Source organism: Hemiscyllium ocellatum, chromosome 2 (assembly GCF_020745735.1).
Source record: "Hemiscyllium ocellatum isolate sHemOce1 chromosome 2, sHemOce1.pat.X.cur, whole genome shotgun sequence".
Lineage (NCBI taxonomy): Eukaryota > Metazoa > Chordata > Chondrichthyes > Orectolobiformes > Hemiscylliidae > Hemiscyllium > Hemiscyllium ocellatum.
Window position 1 is genome coordinate 152,396,680 of NC_083402.1, and position 18,084 is coordinate 152,414,763.

At 44.7% G+C, this 18,084-nt stretch overlaps 1 protein-coding gene across 3 annotated transcripts in view; it reads left to right on the forward strand.

Annotated features, from left to right (window-relative positions):
* LOC132829666 (A disintegrin and metalloproteinase with thrombospondin motifs 19-like) overlaps positions 1 to 18,084 on the forward strand; it is a 520,482-nt gene that overhangs the window by 1,990 nt on the left and 500,408 nt on the right. The gene's annotated exons all lie outside the window — the stretch shown is intronic.

The window sequence follows — 18,084 nt, forward strand, 5'->3', positions numbered from 1 at the left end:
CCCCTTCTCCCCCACCCTCTCTCCTCTCCTTTCCCCACCCCCTCTCCTCTCCCCACCCTCTCTCCTCTCCTTTCCCCACCCCTCTCCTCTCCCCCACCCTCTCTCCTCTCCTCTCCCCACCCCCTCTCCTCTCCCCCCCACCCCCTCTCCTCTCCCGCACCCCCTCTCCCCCACCCCCTCTCTCCCCTCCACCCCCTGTATCCCCTCCTCTCCCCCACCCCCTCATCCCCTACCCCCTCATTCCCGCCACCCCCTCCTCTCTCCCACCCCTTCCCCCCCGCTCCCCCCATTTCCCCCCGGGGAGTGAGCACCGATCTGGGCGGAGAGGCGCAACCTGCTCCCGCTGTTCCAGGCTGGGCCAGCAGGAGGCGCGCGCCTGGTGTCTGTGTCCACCTCCGCTAACCCTGCAGCTCATTCAGAAAGGTGATGGTGATGGTGATGGTGGTGGTGATGGTGGTGGTGATGGTGATGGTGGTGGTGATGGTGATGGTGATGGTGGTGATGGTGGTGGTGATGGTGGTGGTGATGGTGATGGTGGTGGTGATGGTGATGGTGGTGGTGGGTAAAGGACAGGCATTCGGGGGTGAACTGAATCTAGGTCCTGATTGGAATGTGTTAGTTATTGGAATGACTCCTTGTCAAAGCTCACACAGCAGCAGCAGCGATGTAACTGCATTTCGTGTCACTCATCAGGTGAACGTACAAGTTGTTTGTGTTTTGGAAAAATTTGAAACTTTTAGTAATGTTCACAGGAGTATTTCCAAGCGAAGCACGTGAATACAATCCTCAATCCTTGCTCCGTTCTGTTGTGTCTCTTATTTATATACGGACTGTTGGTTTGTTCAGTTGGTTGGAACGCCAGTTTGTTCAATTCACACACTCCTGGTGAACCTCTTCTACCGCCTAAACCGGGGTGAGCTACGGCTTAAACCATCGCTAGTTGTCCATCTGTAATGAGAGAGTACCCCTAATCAGATGTAGGAGTATGGTGACTTGTATGTAGGCGGTCACGGGTTTCTGTGAGTACCTGCGAAAGTGGAGGTTACAAGTTAGAGATAAGTGTCTTGCGATCTTCAAATAATAGCGCAGAAACAGTGGAGTAAGGATTAATTATCTTGTTGGATTAATTATCTTGTTGGATCGGACGTTGTTTCATTTTTTTTGCAATTCACCAAGTCCTGGTATGCATTTTGTATTTGCTCTGAAGTATTCTCTGTTGCTTTCAAATCCATCCTCACTGTTGCTAGTTCTCCAGTGAAGTTTCTGTCCCAGTAATTCTACTGGAACAACTTGAATTCAAGTCACAAATTACATCCCTGTTAATGTGATCATCATGTACTGTCCATCGTCATGCTTTCTGTCTCCATGAACACCATCCACCACCAGCATTCCACCATTGTATTCCTCACTGGGACTACCATTACTGATTTTACAAATATTCTATTTGAATTTAATTGAATTTATTGTCCCATGTACCGGGGCACAGTGAAAAGCTTTGTCTTGTGAGCAATACAGGCAGATCACCGAGTTAAGTCGCATAGATAGTAAATAATAGATAAACAGTGGCAAAAACAAAAAGTATGCTATTAGGTTTAAAGAGTGTAGAACGATTGTAGGAAATAGGAACCTTCGAGCTGCACACAGGAGCTCGCAAGGAGTCGACCATACCCAGTGCCATCTTGAGAGTTAATATTTTATTGATTTATTGATTGTCACATGTATTTTCTTACAAAATACAGTGAAAAGTGTTGTACAGTGTTGTCACTCTCTAGTGCTATCTTGAAACACAGAAAAATAAACTAAAATATAGAAAATAAAGGCAGAAGAATAAAAAAAATGTCCAACCTTACAGTTGGGCCTGCTGGGTAAAAACAATGACTGCAGATGCTGGAAACCAGATTCTGGATCAGTGATACTGGCAGAGCACAGCCTCGGATGTTTCCTGAACTGCGCTTTTCCAGCACCACTAATCCAGAGGTCGGGCCTGCCAGCCTTGCATGAGTGCCCTTTGCAGTTTAACCACTGGAATGAAAGTCACCCGCTATCCAGTGGCACCTTCCCTTCATTAAAGCCCTCACACTGTGAGTCTTCACTGGGCCACACCAATGCAGACACACCCTAAGCTGCCGGGTACCACACTGGCCCAAATCCAGCTCCGCAGCCGCCATGAGTCTGCTGTGGGCACACCCTTGCTGAAGCAGCCACTGCTGATACCTCTGGGAGTTGGACTGGGCCGGAACTCACTCCAGCACCACCTTCATGAATCTGCACCAGGGACAGACGCTGTCAGGACCCCAAACTCACCTCTGATGCTACCACCACAGATCCATGTCACAGCACCTCCCTGGGTCTGCACTGCTGGGTCTACCCAGGACCACACCACTGGGTCTATCTGGGTCCGCAGTGGTGGGTCTACCCATGTCCATGCTGCTGGGTCTACCCGTGTCCTCACTGCTGGGTCTACCCATGTCCTCACTGCTGGGTCTACCCATGTCCACGCGGCTGGGTCTACCCATGTCCTCATGGCTGGGTCTACCCGTGTCCTCACTGCTGGGTCTACCCATGTCCTCACTGCTGGGTCTACCCATGTCCACGCGGCTGGGTCTACCCATGTCCTCATGGCTGGGTCTACCCGTGTCCTCACTGCTGGGTCTACCCATGTCCTCACTGCTGGGTCTACCCATGTCCTCACTGCTGGGTCTACCCGTGTCCTCATGGCTGGGTCTACCCATGTCCACGCGGCTGGGTCTACCCATGTCCTCATGGCTGGGTCTACCCATGTCCACGCGGCTGGGTCTACCCGTGTCCTCACTGCTGGGTCTACCCATGTCCTCATGGCTGGGTCTACCCGTGTCCATGCTGCTGGGTCTACCCGTGTCCACGCGGCTGGGTCTACCCATGTCCACGCGGCTGGGTCTACCCATGTCCTCATGGCTGGGTCTACCCATGTCCTCATGGCTGGGTCTACCCGTGTCCACGCTGCTGGGTCTACACGTGTCCACGCTGCTGGGTCCACCCGTGTCCTCACGGCTGGGTCCACCCGTGTCCTCACGGCTGGGTCCACCCGTGTCCTCACGGCTGGGTCTACCCGTGTCCTCGCTGCTGGGTCTACCCGTGTCCATGCTGCTGGGTCTACCCGTGTCCGCACGGCTGCGTCTACCCATGTCCACGCGGCTGGGTCTACCCATGTCCTCACTGCTGGGTCTACACGTGTCCACGCTGCTGGGTCCACCCGTGTCCTCACGGCTGGGTCCACCCGTGTCCTCACGGCTGGGTCCACCCGTGTCCTCACGGCTGGGTCCACCCGTGTCCTCACGGCTGGGTCCACCAGTGTCCTCACGGCTGGGTCCACCCGTGTCCTCACGGCTGGGTCCACCCGTGTCCTCACGGCTGGGTCCACCCGTGTCCTCACGGCTGGGTCCACCCGTGTCCTCACGGCTGGGTCCACCCGTGTCCTCACGGCTGGGTCCACCCGTGTCCTCACGGCTGGGTCCACCCGTGTCCTCACGGCTGGGTCCACCCGTGTCCTCACGGCTGGGTCCACCCGTGTCCTCACGGCTGGGTCCACCCGTGTCCACGTAGCTGGGTCTACCTGGGTCCACACTGATGGGTATATTCGCCACTGATACCATTACTCCAACCAAAGATGGAACCAATGGAATAGAAGTTTTTATCAGGTGTGTTAATGTGTGAGAACAGTATCCATTTTGATCAAATTCCTCTCTGATTTGTTCAAAATGGGCTCTCTCCAGAAATGAAATTAGAGCCTCTTAAATGTTGGTATAGACACAAATGGTAATATATGTTTCTAAATGGTGTTAAACTGTATAACACGTAGTTTCAGGATGGGGAGGTGATGCCTAGTGTTATTATCAATTGACTATTAGGTGAAAGTGAGGACTGCAGGTGCTGGAGTCTCAGAGTCGAAAAATGTGGCACTGGAAAAGCACAGCAGGTCAGGCAGCATCCGAGGAGCAGGAAAATCATAGTTATAGAGTCATAGAAGTGTACAGCGTGGAAACAGACCCTTCAGTCCAACCCATCCATGCCGACCAGATATTCCAACCCAATCTAGTCCCACCTGCCAGCACCCGGCCCATATGGCATTTTGGGCATAAGCCCTTCATCAGGAATGTTGGGGGGGCAGGGGGCTGAGAGAGAAATAGAAGGGTAGGGGTGGAGCTGGAAAGGAGGTAGCTGGGAAGGCGATTGGCAGAAGCAGGTGGGGGGGTAATTGTGATAGGTCGACAGGGAGTCGAGAGATCCAGGTAACATTCTGGGGACCTGAGTTCAAATCCTACCATGACAGACGGTGGAATTTAAATTAATAAAAATCTGGATTGAGGAGTTTAATGATAACCACAAATTTATCGTAAGGAAAAAAAAATCACTTTTGGAATATTGTGTTCAAGTCTGGTCTCGTTGCGGCTGTACAGGACATTGCTTAGGCCACTGTTGGAATATTGCGTACAATTCTGGTCCCCTTCCTCTCGGAAAGATGTTGGGAAACTTGAAAGGGTTCAGAAAAGATTTACAAGGATGTTACCAGAGTTGGAGGATCTGTGCTACAGGGAGAGGCTGAACAGGCTGGAGCTGTTTTCCCTGGAGCGTCGGAGGCTGATGGGTGACCTTATAGAGGTTTACAAAATCATGAGGGGTATGGATAGGGTAAATAGGCAAAGTCTTTTCCCTGGGGTGGGAGAGTCCAGAACTGGAGGGCATAGGTTTAGGGTGAGAGGGGCAAGATATAAAAGACACCGAAGGGGCAACTTTTTCACGCAGAGGGTGGTGCGTGTGTGGAATGAGCTGCCAGAGGAAGTGGTGGAGGCTGGTACAATTGCAACATTTAAGAGACATCTGGATGGGTATATGAATAGGAAGCGTTTGGAGGGATATGGGCCGGGTTCTGGCAGGTGGGACTAGATTGGGTTGGGATATCTGGTCGGCATGGACAGGCTGGGCTGAAGGGTTTGTTTCCATGCTGTACATCTCTATGACTCTATGACTCTATAACTGACTCTTTGTTCCACCTCCATGCTGACCTTTCTGTTTGAAATGGCAGCAGATGGGTGATGGTGCAGTCTGCATTGTCTTCCTCTCCAGCATTGTGCAGTGAGATCTGCAAATATGAAGGTTCAGATTACAGAGTGACCAAGTACCCTAGTTTGGCCAGCTCCCTGAAAGAACTGCACATTGATGGCAGAAGGAAGGAAATAATGTCAAGCGAAGAATCTGGTGTATCCACCTTTTGATTCATAGGTGCTGCTTTGATGGAGGTTTTTATCCAAATCTGCAGGGCTTCCCGCACATTGGAGCTGAACCCTGAAAGGAAGCTGATTCCTCTTGTTCACATTCACTTGTGATTATTGTGTACATTTTATCCTGCACAAATAAACTGCAGTGACCTCAGGATAGTGAGTATCAACCAGCCCAATAAAGAGCTGATTGCTTCTCACGCATCACTCCCTCTTTTGCCTTCTGACTTAGGATAGGGTCCCCTGTCTCTGAGAGACTGAGGAAATGGCCCTCCTGTGATTGTGAGTCCAGCAACAATGGCTCCCATGGTGCCCAGCTGAATTAAATGCAGCTCTTTGATTCCACTGGTGCAGAGGGTGTGATGCTAAACTGTTTTCATCTCTGAGAAATATCTTGCAGCGTATGTGGGGGACTCAACTCTGTCCATCTTTATACAATCAGTCACATGACCTTTGGCCTGTCTGTTGCTTTTTCATCCATGCAACATTGCCTCAGTGCAAAATATGCTAATCTTAAAATTTCTTTTGCCATTAGTGTGGTTGCTTGGAAATTAATTAGTAGTTTAGTCAGTGATCTCATGTTTAAAAAATATCCTCTGGACCAGAAGTGAGAATACAGTTGACATTCTACTGATTGGAAATTCTAGGACTAGTGCCACAGCCTGAGAGAGTATTCAGGAGAGATGTTTGGATGTTCTACACACAAAGGGTGGGGCAGGTTTGGAACTCTCTTCCACAAACAGCAGGTTGATACTGGATCAGTTGTTAGTTCTAAATCTGCGATACATAACTTTTTAATTAAAGCCAGGTACTGAGGGATTTAGGCCAAAGGCAGATAATTGGAGTCTTTTTCATTCATTAGTTGAGGTTGTCACTGGCTCATAGTGAGCCAGAGGGGGCTTTCCCCCAGCAGTCAGTAATGGAAGCTCGATCATCATTAGACTCTTAATTCTTGATTTTTATTGAATTCAAATTCCACCATCTCCCACAGGCAGGATTTGAAACCAATGCGTTACATGGGCCTCAGGATTAACTATTTACTGACACTGCCACTGATCAGAACATAGAGCATAGAGCAGGTTGGCCCACCTGTTGGCCCACCTGTTGTGCTAAACATGACACCAAATTAAACCAATCACCTCTGCCTGCCCGTGGTCCATGTCCTTCCATTTCTGGTTTATGTGCTTATTCATATCCATGTGCTTATCTAAATATCACTGAAATGCTCCGATCGTATCTGCCTCCACCACCACCCATGGCAGTGCGTTCCACTTTCCCACAACAGTCTGTGTAAAAAAACTTGCCCCTCACATCCCCTTTGAACTTTCTCCTCTCATCTTAAACCCAAATCTAGGAGAAAAAGATTCTGACCATCCACCCTATCTATACATTTTATAATTTTATAGACTTGTATCAAGTTTCCCCTCAGCCTCTGTCGCTCCAGAGAAAACAACCTGAGATTTTCTTGCCTATCCTTATAGCTCATACCCTCTAGTCCAGGCAACATCCTGGTAAACCTCTTCTGCATCCTCTCCAAAGCCTCCACATCCTTCTGTAATGTGGCAACCAGAATTAAATGCAGTCCTCTAAGTGTAGCTTAACCAAGCCTTATCAAGTGGCAATATGACACCCTGACTCTTGTACTCCATTCTCTGACCAGCAAAGGCAAACATGCCGTATGTCTTTTTCACCACCCTGTCTACTTGTGTGGCTCAGGGAGCTATAGACTTGGACTACAAGATTCCTCCATACATCGTTAAAAATCACACAACACCAGGTTATAGTCCAACAGGTTTAATTGGAAGCACACTTGGGACAATCACCTGATGAAGGAGCGTCACTGCGAAAGATTAGATTAGATTAGATTACTTACAGTGTGGAAACAGGCCCTTCGGCCCAACAAATCCACACCGACCCGCCAAAGCGCAACCCACCCATTCCCCTACATTTACCCAACACTACGGACAATTTAGCATGGCCAATCCACCTGACCTGCACGTCTTTGGACTGTGGGAGGAAACCGGAGCACCCGGAGGAAACCCACGCAGACACGGGGAGAATGTGCAAACTCCACACAGGCAGTCGCCTGAGTTGAGAATTGAACCCGGGTCTCTGGCGCTGTGAGGCAGCAGTGCTAACCACTGTGCCACCGTGCCACCCACAAAAAAGCTAGTGTGCTTCCAATTAAAGCTGTTGGACTATAACCTGGTGTTATGTGATTTTTAATTTTGTACACCCCAGTCCAACACTGGCACCTCCAAATCATGTCTCCATACATCCATGGTGTTCAGGGTCCTGCAATTAACTGTATACTTTTCCTTAACATTTGATCTACCAAAAAGCAGCACCTCACACTTACCTGGATTAAACTCCATCTCCTATTTCTCCACCCATATCTGCTGTATTTTTTGACAATCTTCTACACTATTCACAACTCCACCAATATTCATATCATCTGCAAATTTACTAACCCACCCATCTACATTTCCATCCAAGTCATTTCTGTCATCACATACAGCAGAGTTCCCAACACGAATCCTATGGAACATCACTAGACACGGATCTCCATGATCAGCCATGATCTTATTAAACGGCAGAGCAGGCTTAAGGGATTAAATGATTACTCCTGTTCCTATGTTTCTAATTGTATATTAATTTGAGGATGAGATACTAGAAACAAACTAGAACTTTGAAATTAAACACAATTGATTACATGGGTGTGAGTTAGAGAGCCAGCTTAAATTGACTGAGCAACCTGAAGGTCTGGTGAAAAATAGTAAGGAATCATTTTAAACAAACAACATGCTTTAAAATTTTCACAAAATGTACTTTGTTGAACGAACAAAAACAAATAGAGAAACCTTCATCTGTGGATTAACAGTGAAAATAAAGATTGAATTATTTTGAAAGCAGAGGCTGATAATATCATTAAGCCTGAGGAATGGGCATGTCCGAAAAAAACCCATCAAAGGGCCATCATCAGGTTGGTAAACAGGGAAAGAAATAAAATGAGAGTCAACGAACCATTCATATAAAATGGTGTGGAAGTGTCAATGTTGGACTGGGGTGGACAAAGTCAGAAATCAATTGACACCATGTTAATTGACAGGTTTATTTGACATCACTAACTTTCAGAGCTTCAGGTGAGGTGAGAGGGAAGCACACAGACACAGAGTTTATGGGCAGAGGGATCAAAAGATCATACAAATGGTGTGAATGGAATAATAAGTCTCTGCAGGTGACCAAGAGTGTTAGTGTGATAAAGTGTCAACAGCTGAATAGCAAGCGAAGGGATGATTTATAGTCCGATTAAATGAGGCAGAGAGACAATTACAAAAAATTAAAAATAAGGTGATGCTGGAGACAAACCAATGACTGGATTAACATGGAACACGAGCAAGCTGCTGAAGAAGCCCAGCAGGTCTGGCAGCACCTGTGAAGAAAACCAGAGGAAGGGTCACCGGAACTGAAATGTTAACTCTGATTTTTCTTCAGAGATGCCACCAGACCTTCTGAACACCTCCCAGCAAGCCCTGCCTCTGCTCCTGATTTCCAAAATCTGCAATCCTTTTGGATTTTTTTTGACTGGAATAACACGATAGGTAGAGGAGTCACATGCCGAGTGTCTAACTAAAGTAATAAGTAATCCAAAACTGTACAAACTAATTAAGATAGAGAGATCATAACAATTTATCAAGGTGATGGTGTTAAAATAGGACAGTAAGGAAGATGTTACAGATACAGAAGTGTGGTGGGATCACATGTAACGTAACGTGAACCCAAGATCACAGTTGAGGCTGTCTTCATGGGTATGGGACTTGACTATCAGTTTCTGCTCGGCGATTTTGCATTGTTGTATATCCCAAAGGTCACCTTGGAGGACGCTTACCCGAAGATCAGAGGCTGAATGTCCCTGATCGCTGAAGTCTTCCCCAACTGGGAGGGATCTCCTCTGTCTGGTGATTATTGCATGGTGTCCACTTCTCTGTTGTTGTAACATCTGCATGGTCTCCCCAATGTACCGTGCGTTGGGGCATCCTTGCCTACAGCGTATGAAGTAGAAAACTTGGCTGAGTCAGATGTGTATCTGCCGTGTACGTGGTGGGTGCTGTTCCCATGGAGATGGTAGTATTCATGTCAATGACCTGTCTTGCAGTGTTTGCCATGACAGGGTTGTATAGTGTTGTGGTTGATGTTGTCCTGAAGGCTGGGCAGTTTGCTGCGAACAGTGATCTATTTAAGGTTTGGCAGTTGTTTGAAGGCAAGAAGTGGCGATGTAGGGATGATTTTAGTGAGGCGCTAAAATCATTGTCATCGATGAGATGTTGAAGCTGTGAACTACCTGGTGTAGTTTTCCACTCGGGGAAGGACTGGATGATGAAGGATACTCTATCAGTCGTGTCCTGCGTCTGTCTTCTGAGGGAGTTGTGGTTTTTTGCTGTGGCACGTCAGAACCGGCGACCGATGAGTTGAACACCATCTCCTGTTCTTATGAGAGCATTCTTCAAAATCTTTAGTTGTCCATTGTGTTCTTCCTCATCTGAGCAGGGCCTGTCTGGTGGGGATAGTTTCTTTAACATGTTTAGAATGGAAGCTGGAGAAGTGCAGCATCATGGGGTTATCCGTGGGCTTGCAGTAGAGTGAGGTACTGAGGTGTCTGTCCCTGATAGAGGTGCTTGTGTCCAAGACTGAGACTGATTCTGAAGAGTATTCAGTAATAAGTCTGATGTTGGGATGAAACTTGTTGATATCTGTATGTAAACCTTTCAGCGATTCCGCACTATAGTCCAAAGGAAGAAAATATTGTTGATGTATCTGCTGTGTAGCGTTGGTCAGAGGTCCTGCACAGTGAAGAAGTCTTGCTCGAAATTGCGCATGAAAATGTTGGCATAGTGGGCTGCAAGTTTGGTCCCAATGGCTGTTCCCTGTGTCTGGATAAAGAACTGACTGTCGAAAAAAATGAAATTGGCCCTTGTAAAGGTTGGTCCCATATAAACAGAGATGGAAAATTCTTATGGTTAGTGAGACAATGACTCACATAGTGAACAAATATTTTTGAATCCTGTCTTCATAGTAGAAGCCTCAAGTTAGATATCAAAAATAGAAAGTAACTTGGAGCTAATAACTATCATTAGCAGAAAATGTATTTGAGGTCCTGACAGACAATAAACTCTCTCTATGACTCTGTGACTTGATGTCCTACCTACCAGAATTCTGAAAGAGATAGCTATGGAGATAGTGGATGTCTTGGTCACGAGTATTGGTTTCTCTACATCAGAATGTGTTCAGTGATTGGAAACTTGCAAAGGTGACCTTGCTTTGAAAAAAGCAGAGAGAGAAAGTAAAGAATTATGAAGCAGTTAGCCTGATAGTAGTCATCAGGAAGATTTTGGAATGTATCAACAAATAAGTCTCAACAATGTGTTTACAGGTCATGGTATGTTCAGACAGAGTCTGATAATTCCTGTTTGATATACTGATTAGAATTCATTAAGAATGTAGCTGGTAAGATAGTTAAAGGGGAACCTGCAGATGTAATGTACTGGAATTTCTAGAAGATAGCGAACAAAATACTTTGCAATTGGTTATACAACAAAAGGATCCATGGAGCAGTGGGTAATATATTAGCATGAATAGTTCTGAAAAAGTATTATTTCGGATTAAAATGTTAACTCTGTTTCTATCTCCATAGATGCTGTCAAGTCTGCTAAGTTTCTCTTGTACTTTCTGAGCGTGAATTGAGGATTGATTAATAAACATGGAGGAGAGATTGGGGAGAGATGGAGCATTTTCAAATTGGCTGGGTGGAACTCATAGACTGCCACAAGGATAGGTGCTGGGGTCTTAGCCATTCTTGAGAAAGGGCAACTGCCCAAAACATTGACTCTCCTGCTCCTCAGATGCTGTCTGACGTGCTGTCTTCTCCAACACCACACTCTCGACTATTTAGACCCAATATATATGATTTAGATAGAAAGACTTACAGTAATGTATCTAAGATTGCCGATGAGATAAAGCCACGTAGAATGTTATCTGTGAGGAAGGCATAGAAAGGTTGCAAAAATAGAAACTGTGTTGTATTCTGACAAGATGGTACGTTCCTTCAAGACAGTCACAACATGAGATGTTCTAATATATGGATGCCTATCTTGCCTTCAGTCACTTTCAGTGTGACGGCATCAATGTGTGTGTTCAGTCAGTTCAGTTATGTCTATGCAATGTACAGTAACATCAGCAAGCATAGAGCTCAGGCTACTCATGTCTGTGATGTTATAACAATGTAAAATGTTAATGCTTTAATACACTTCCAGTACATCTTTCTCAAGAAGAGCCTGATCTTTGTTATATATGTTATGTGAGCTAAAACATAGACTGGCACTAAGAACATGTTTAATCCAAGAAACCATATCAGACTGGCTAAATGATGAGACAGTATGGGAGCACATGAAGTATATTCTGGGAAAGTGCGAGATTGTTCACTTTGCTAATAAAATTAGAAGATACTTTAAAAAGCGGTGAAACTTGTAAATGTTGATGTTCAGAGAGATCTGGGTGCACATGTGCAATGAACACACACACACACACAATTAGGACAAGATGGTAAATAACATGTTGACCTTTATTGAAAGGGTTTAGATTACAAGAATAAAGAAGTATTTCTGCGGTTTTATAGAGCTTTGGTGGGACCACATATGGAGTACTGTGTACTTTTTTTTCCCCATTTCTAAGGAAGGGTTAACTTGCATTGGAGGCAGCACAGTGAAGATTCATTAGACTGGTTCCCATGATGAGAACATTAAGAAGCTGAGTACATTGGGCTTTTACCTTTCCTTTTTCTCAACTCCAGAGTGTAATCTCATCGAAACATATCAGATACTGAAGAGAGAAGTGTGGACAGTGAGAGGTTGCTTCCCTGAGCTGTAGAATGTAGAATAAGGAGATATAAGTCTTTGGATAAGGTACTGATTATTCAGATTGAATGAGGTGAAATTTCAGCCCCCCCTTCACTCAGGGGTTGTAAATCTTTAGAATTGGCTGTCCCAGAGGGTTGCAGATGCTCCATGTTCAATATATTTTAGGCTAGAATGGCTCAAACATGACAAGAAATGAGGAGTGGGTAGGAGACTCAAGTAAAAGATGAATGATGATCATAATGAATGGTGGAGCAGTCTCAAGAGGCCGTACTGCCAAATCATACGCTATTTTCTTCTCGGATTGCTCAGCAATAATGTGAAAAGAGGCTGTTTGGCCAAATCAATCAATGCTGGTGTTGACTATTGATATGACTCCATGCACCTGCTTAATTCTCTCTTTCCTTTATGTCAGTCATCAATCAAATGTTAGTACGAAGTGCTGGTATAAGCTGCCTTGTTTTTCTATATAAGGATGCGGTCGGTCTCTAGATTATTGATAGTTGCTAATAATATTATGTTAGCATGATATTTTATAGGGGATACAAAGGCTATATTTTGTGGAAATGTTTAATTGTGTTGAAGTTTTGAGATCGTGCATACTCTGACCATAACATTCACCTGATCATTATAGGCCTTTACTTTTAGCCCAGAAGCTCTCATCCTATGTAGTTTGTTGAATTGTAGTAAATTAGATTAGATTAGACTTACAGTGTGGAAACAGGCCCTTCGGCCCAACAAGTCCACACCGACCCGCCGAAGCGCAACCCACCCATACCCCTACATTTACCCCTTACCTAACACTACAGGCAATTTAGCATGGCCAATTCACCTGACCCGCACATCTTTGGACTGTGGGAGGAAACCGGAGCACCCGGAGGAAACCCACGCAGACACAGGGAGAACATGCAAACTCCACACAGTCAGTTGCCTGAGTCGGGAATTGAACCCGGGTCTCAGGCGCTGTGAGGCACCAGTGCTAACCACTGTGCCACCATGCCACCCATAATGAGTGACCCTTTAAAGTAGATCTTATCGTTGGTGATGTGATAACATTGAATGATAATACTCACCTGTACAGTCAACATTGTAATTTGATGTTTAATCTGAAAAGCTGAATAAAAATCAATAGCTTTGCCTGGAATCCACACAGAAAATGGAACGCTGTATGAAACAACTGTCTTTGTTTTTCAGTTATTTCTTCCCTAAGTATGAAACATTTGTATTTCCATGCAAACCTTAGAATATTGTATTTCACAGTAATATAAGCTGTAAAATTGATTACCATTCAATATAGTGGGCGGCACGGTGGCACAGTGGTTGGCACTGCTGCCTCACTGCGCCAGAGACCCGGGTTCATTTCCTGCCTCAGGCGACTGTCTGTGTGGAGTTTGCACATTCTCCCCGTGTCTGCGTGGGTTTCCTCCGGGTGCTTCGGTTTCCTCCCACAGTCCAACGATGTGCAGGTTAGGTGAATTGGCCATGCTAAATTGCCCGTGGTGTTAGGTGAAGGGGTAAATGTAGGGGAATGGGTCTGGGAGGGTTGCTCTTCGGAGGGTCGGTGTGGACATGTTGAGCTGAAGGGGCTGTTTCCACACTGTAAGTAATTTAATCTACAGCTTAATTATGTAAGTGGTCAACAGAATTGTAAAGTTATATTCAGTCTTGTGAAAAATAACAAGGTAGTGTTTTGTCCTACTGTGCATATTCAGATTATGTTCTGATACACTGCATGGGGAATCTCATATTAAGAAAATTAACCTAAATTTCATGATTTTTGGTCTTGGGTAAACAATTCTTTTGTAATCTGCAACGTGTAATTCTTTACTAAAGATGCAATTTTCAGATTGGTGTTTGTTTAAAATGATGTAAAACCAGCAGAACGTCTCTTACTACCAGTTTTACATTATTTTCTGAACAAAGATAATGGAACTCCATTCTATTTTGGACCATCACCAAGACTTTATTAAGTTTACTCAACAGTAGCTGTTGTACAATTATAGAATGAAACAGGCTTTATTGTAAGTGGAGTGTATTTTCAATCTTTGTTCATGGAGTGGTATATATTGTAAGAAGTAAATTATTACAAGCAAAGCGACCAGCCTGATGTTGAACTACGTAAAGTGGATAAATTGCCTGTGGCCATATTGAAATAATGTAAACATGAATGGAGATTGGACCAGAGTCAGGTCTGGGCATGCATTAATATTGAGCTAATTGTAATGCCTTTAAAATAAGGCTGTAATCAAGTTTTACATATGGAGAATATGAAGGGACCTGCAAGAGCAAGAAACCTAGCTCTGAGCGTGTACCTACAGCACATGAACTGCAGCAATTCAACAAAGCAGCTCACCACCTCCACAAGGTCACCTGGGGATGGACAATAAATGCTGGCCCAGCTAGTGATACCCACATTCTCCAAATGAATTTAAAGAAGAGGTGGTTTGAGTTAATTAGATGGAAAAAAAGTTCCCTCCCCTTAAGACAGGTTCCAATGCAGAGATTGTTAGCAGCATGTTGTTACATGAGGTGTATCTGCTGGTAATACATTTGCATGCTATGCATACTCATTTCCGCTGATGGGTGAGTCCCGACCCAGAGGACACAGTTTAAGAATAAGGGGTGAGGCCACTTAGAGTTGAGAAGAAACTTCTTCACTCAGAGTGTGGTGGGTGTGTGGAAGTTTCTGGATACTTTCAAGAAAGAGTTGGATAGAGCTCTTAAGGAAAGTGGAATCAAGGGTTATGGGGATAAGGCAGGAACAGGATACTGATTGACGATGATCAGCCATGATCATAATGAATGGTGGTGCTGGCTCGAAGGGCAGAATGGCCTGCTCCTGCACCTATTGTCTATTGTCTCACAATATTAAAAGTGTTGTCATTACAACCTCCGTTTAAGATGAAGCCACTGCCGTATGTGAGTTTCATGGTACCTAGTTCACTTTTGTTTCATGATGATGTGCAAAAGCTAGCTTTGAGTCCATGGTCAGCAATTTCCTCCCGGTAGGTTGCTATACAAGGGAGGGGAGGGGGCGAATGACAGCTTGAATGGACTCTCAAGGCTAGCAAGGGCCAACTTGAGGGTGAGCAGAGGGATGTGGACTGGCAATATAGCATGGAGAGAGCTGGGAATCCTGGATGGGGTGGATGGTGGGAAAGGCAGCCTATCAAAGTCACAAAAAAAGGACTTAAAGGTTGATGTCAGTACTGCCTACACATGAGTCCCATCTCTGGGTATTGGTTGGCAAAATCCTTACAGGATTTTGAGTTCACCTAAATTTCAATTAACCCTGATTTCTGATCATTTCCGTTATAATGCATAGACAGGACTTACAGCTCTTTCCTGCAAGTTTATCTAGTCCCCACAGACCGGTGAGTATAACACTGAACACAAACATGAATAATCAATATAAAGTGTGGACATAATTGTTTCTTCCACATTAAAGCAATATTCCTATCCTCTCTGTAACCAGAGTGTGTACTATCCGTGGGGCATTAGTTTTATGATGATGATGACCACATGAATAAAGTGAAACGTTGACAAGTGAAACTTAAATTTGAAAAACATCCATACCACGTTTGAGCTCTTAAAACCTGAAGGTAATAGCATGGATTTGGACAGAGAAATTGTAGCTGTTACAACTCACTGGGTCCTGCTGCGTTATCTGCTGACACGAGGGTTTCACCATGAAAAACAAACCCACATGACATGGTCACACCTGTCTCCCAGGCAATGCTGCGGCACATTCAAATGGAATCAGGTGGAAATCAGCAAAAAGCAAGAGTAGAAGTGGTGGCTATTTTTGGGTCTGCTGTCGCAAAGACGCAGCGTGGTTAAAACTTCACCCACTCTCCCACCACCACCACCACCACTGTGTTTCTGTCCAACAAGAATTCCTAGAGATCCCCCTGTCTCTTACATGAAAGAACATGTGGAGAACATTGTGCTTTAACTTAAATTGCTTCACACTTCAGGATGGATAGCATTTGCTTGATTGACAATTGCAGTGTGTCTTGCCTTTTGAGAAATGTAGGGTAAATTGACTGAAGTCTTGGGAGTTCACTTCGACTAGTTTTACACCTTGGGGGAAGGTCTGAACCATTCCCAGCCCATACCCTACAAAGGTTATTTGAGGTCCCTCTGCTCTTGCATGGGCCATGCCTGGGTGTGACCCCATGAAAGTGTCCTTGCTCTTCTTTGACATATTGCCATGGGATCTTTCTATCCACTCAACAGGCAGGTGGGCCTTAGTTTAATGTCACATCCAACTGTGTATCATATAAGGTCAATAGTGAACTGAATGAATGTTTAGAACAATCCAACAATTTCATGGTCCCCATTATGATACTTTATTTTGTTCATTCCATATACACTTGATTAGCTGAATTTAAATCGTCCAGCTGGAGTGTTGGGCTTTCAACATGGAATTGGCTTCCTTATTATTTTGGATGCAATAGTAAAGCCACTCAACTCATTTCAGGCCATTAACTACCCCCTGTCCCCAACTCTGCCCCCATTCCTATCCCTACCCTTGTCCTGACCCCTGCCCCCTGCCCCCATTCTGTGTGTTAGAGACAGGGAGAGAAAGGTAAAGGCAACCTCATCAGGCTTGGCAATTTGGCCTTTAAATCAGCTGATATGATATTCTTGTTTCTATCCCTACCTTCACAATTCTGTTTAGATTTGGTGCTGGACGTGCTGTGAATTGGCATGGTTGGTTTCATATAGTCATGAATGGAAGATCTGTAAAGGTGGGAATGTAGTTGAAGATATGTTCTAGACCAGTGATCGCTCAAAGATTTGATTGAATGGTTAGGATGATCAGTTGTTTTGGTGTGAATATCACTATAAATTGGAATGATACAGAATACAAATATAGAACTACTGCAAGTTTGTGGCTGTATGACTTAAATCCGAGTAACTTTGGCTAAATTTTCCTAATTGAATCTGTGGAACAAAGATTTGATTAGGCGGCTACAAAAGGCACCACCCAGTGGCTAATGTTGGTAACTATTTTTAAAATTCATGTTCCTTTAGTGACAATGGTGTCATATCGTTTTATACCATGTGATTCGTATGGGATAAGCTCATGTGCATGATATGAAAATATGTTGCTGGAAAAGCACAGCAGGTCAGGCAGCATCCAAGGAGCAGGAGAAACGATGTTTCGGGCATGAGCCCTTCTTCAGGAATGCCCTTCCTGAAGAAGGGCTCATGCCCGAAACATCGATTCTCCTGCTCCTTGGATGCTGCCTGACCTGCTGCGCTTTTCCAGCAACACATTTTCAGCTCTGATCTCCAGCATCTGCAGTCCTCACTTTCTCCATGTGCATGATATGTTAGCTTCAGAGAGAATCATGAGTTAGATTAATTCTAGAGTAATATTTGGAATTGCAGAATAATTACTTCTCAAGACAGAATAGAATATAGGACAGTACAGCACAGGATCAGGCCCTTTGGCCCACTATGTCTGTGCAGACCATCATGCCATTCTAAACCAATCCCATCTGCTTGCATTTGTATTATTCCTCTATTTCTAGCCCGTTCATGTGTCTATCATGATGCCTCTTAATTGTTGTTCGTGTAATCAATGTGATGGTAAAGTATACAATCCATTGGAATCACCTTTCATACTTACAAATATTTAGATAGATATATTCACATATCTGAGAGTTTAATTTCCTGATTTTGCTTGACCTCTAGATGAAATGTTTGATAGTGGGCTACCAGAAACTTTAATGATTGGGATAAATATCAATAACTTTTTCAACAGCAAATTTCCTATGAAGTAACAAGGAACACAAATATTGAATGTTGTGGGAATTCATGATTAAACATGAGAAAGAGAACATGATGTACAGAAGGTGGAAATAAGAGATAAAGTGGTTGTATGATAATACTACTAAAAATTGTTG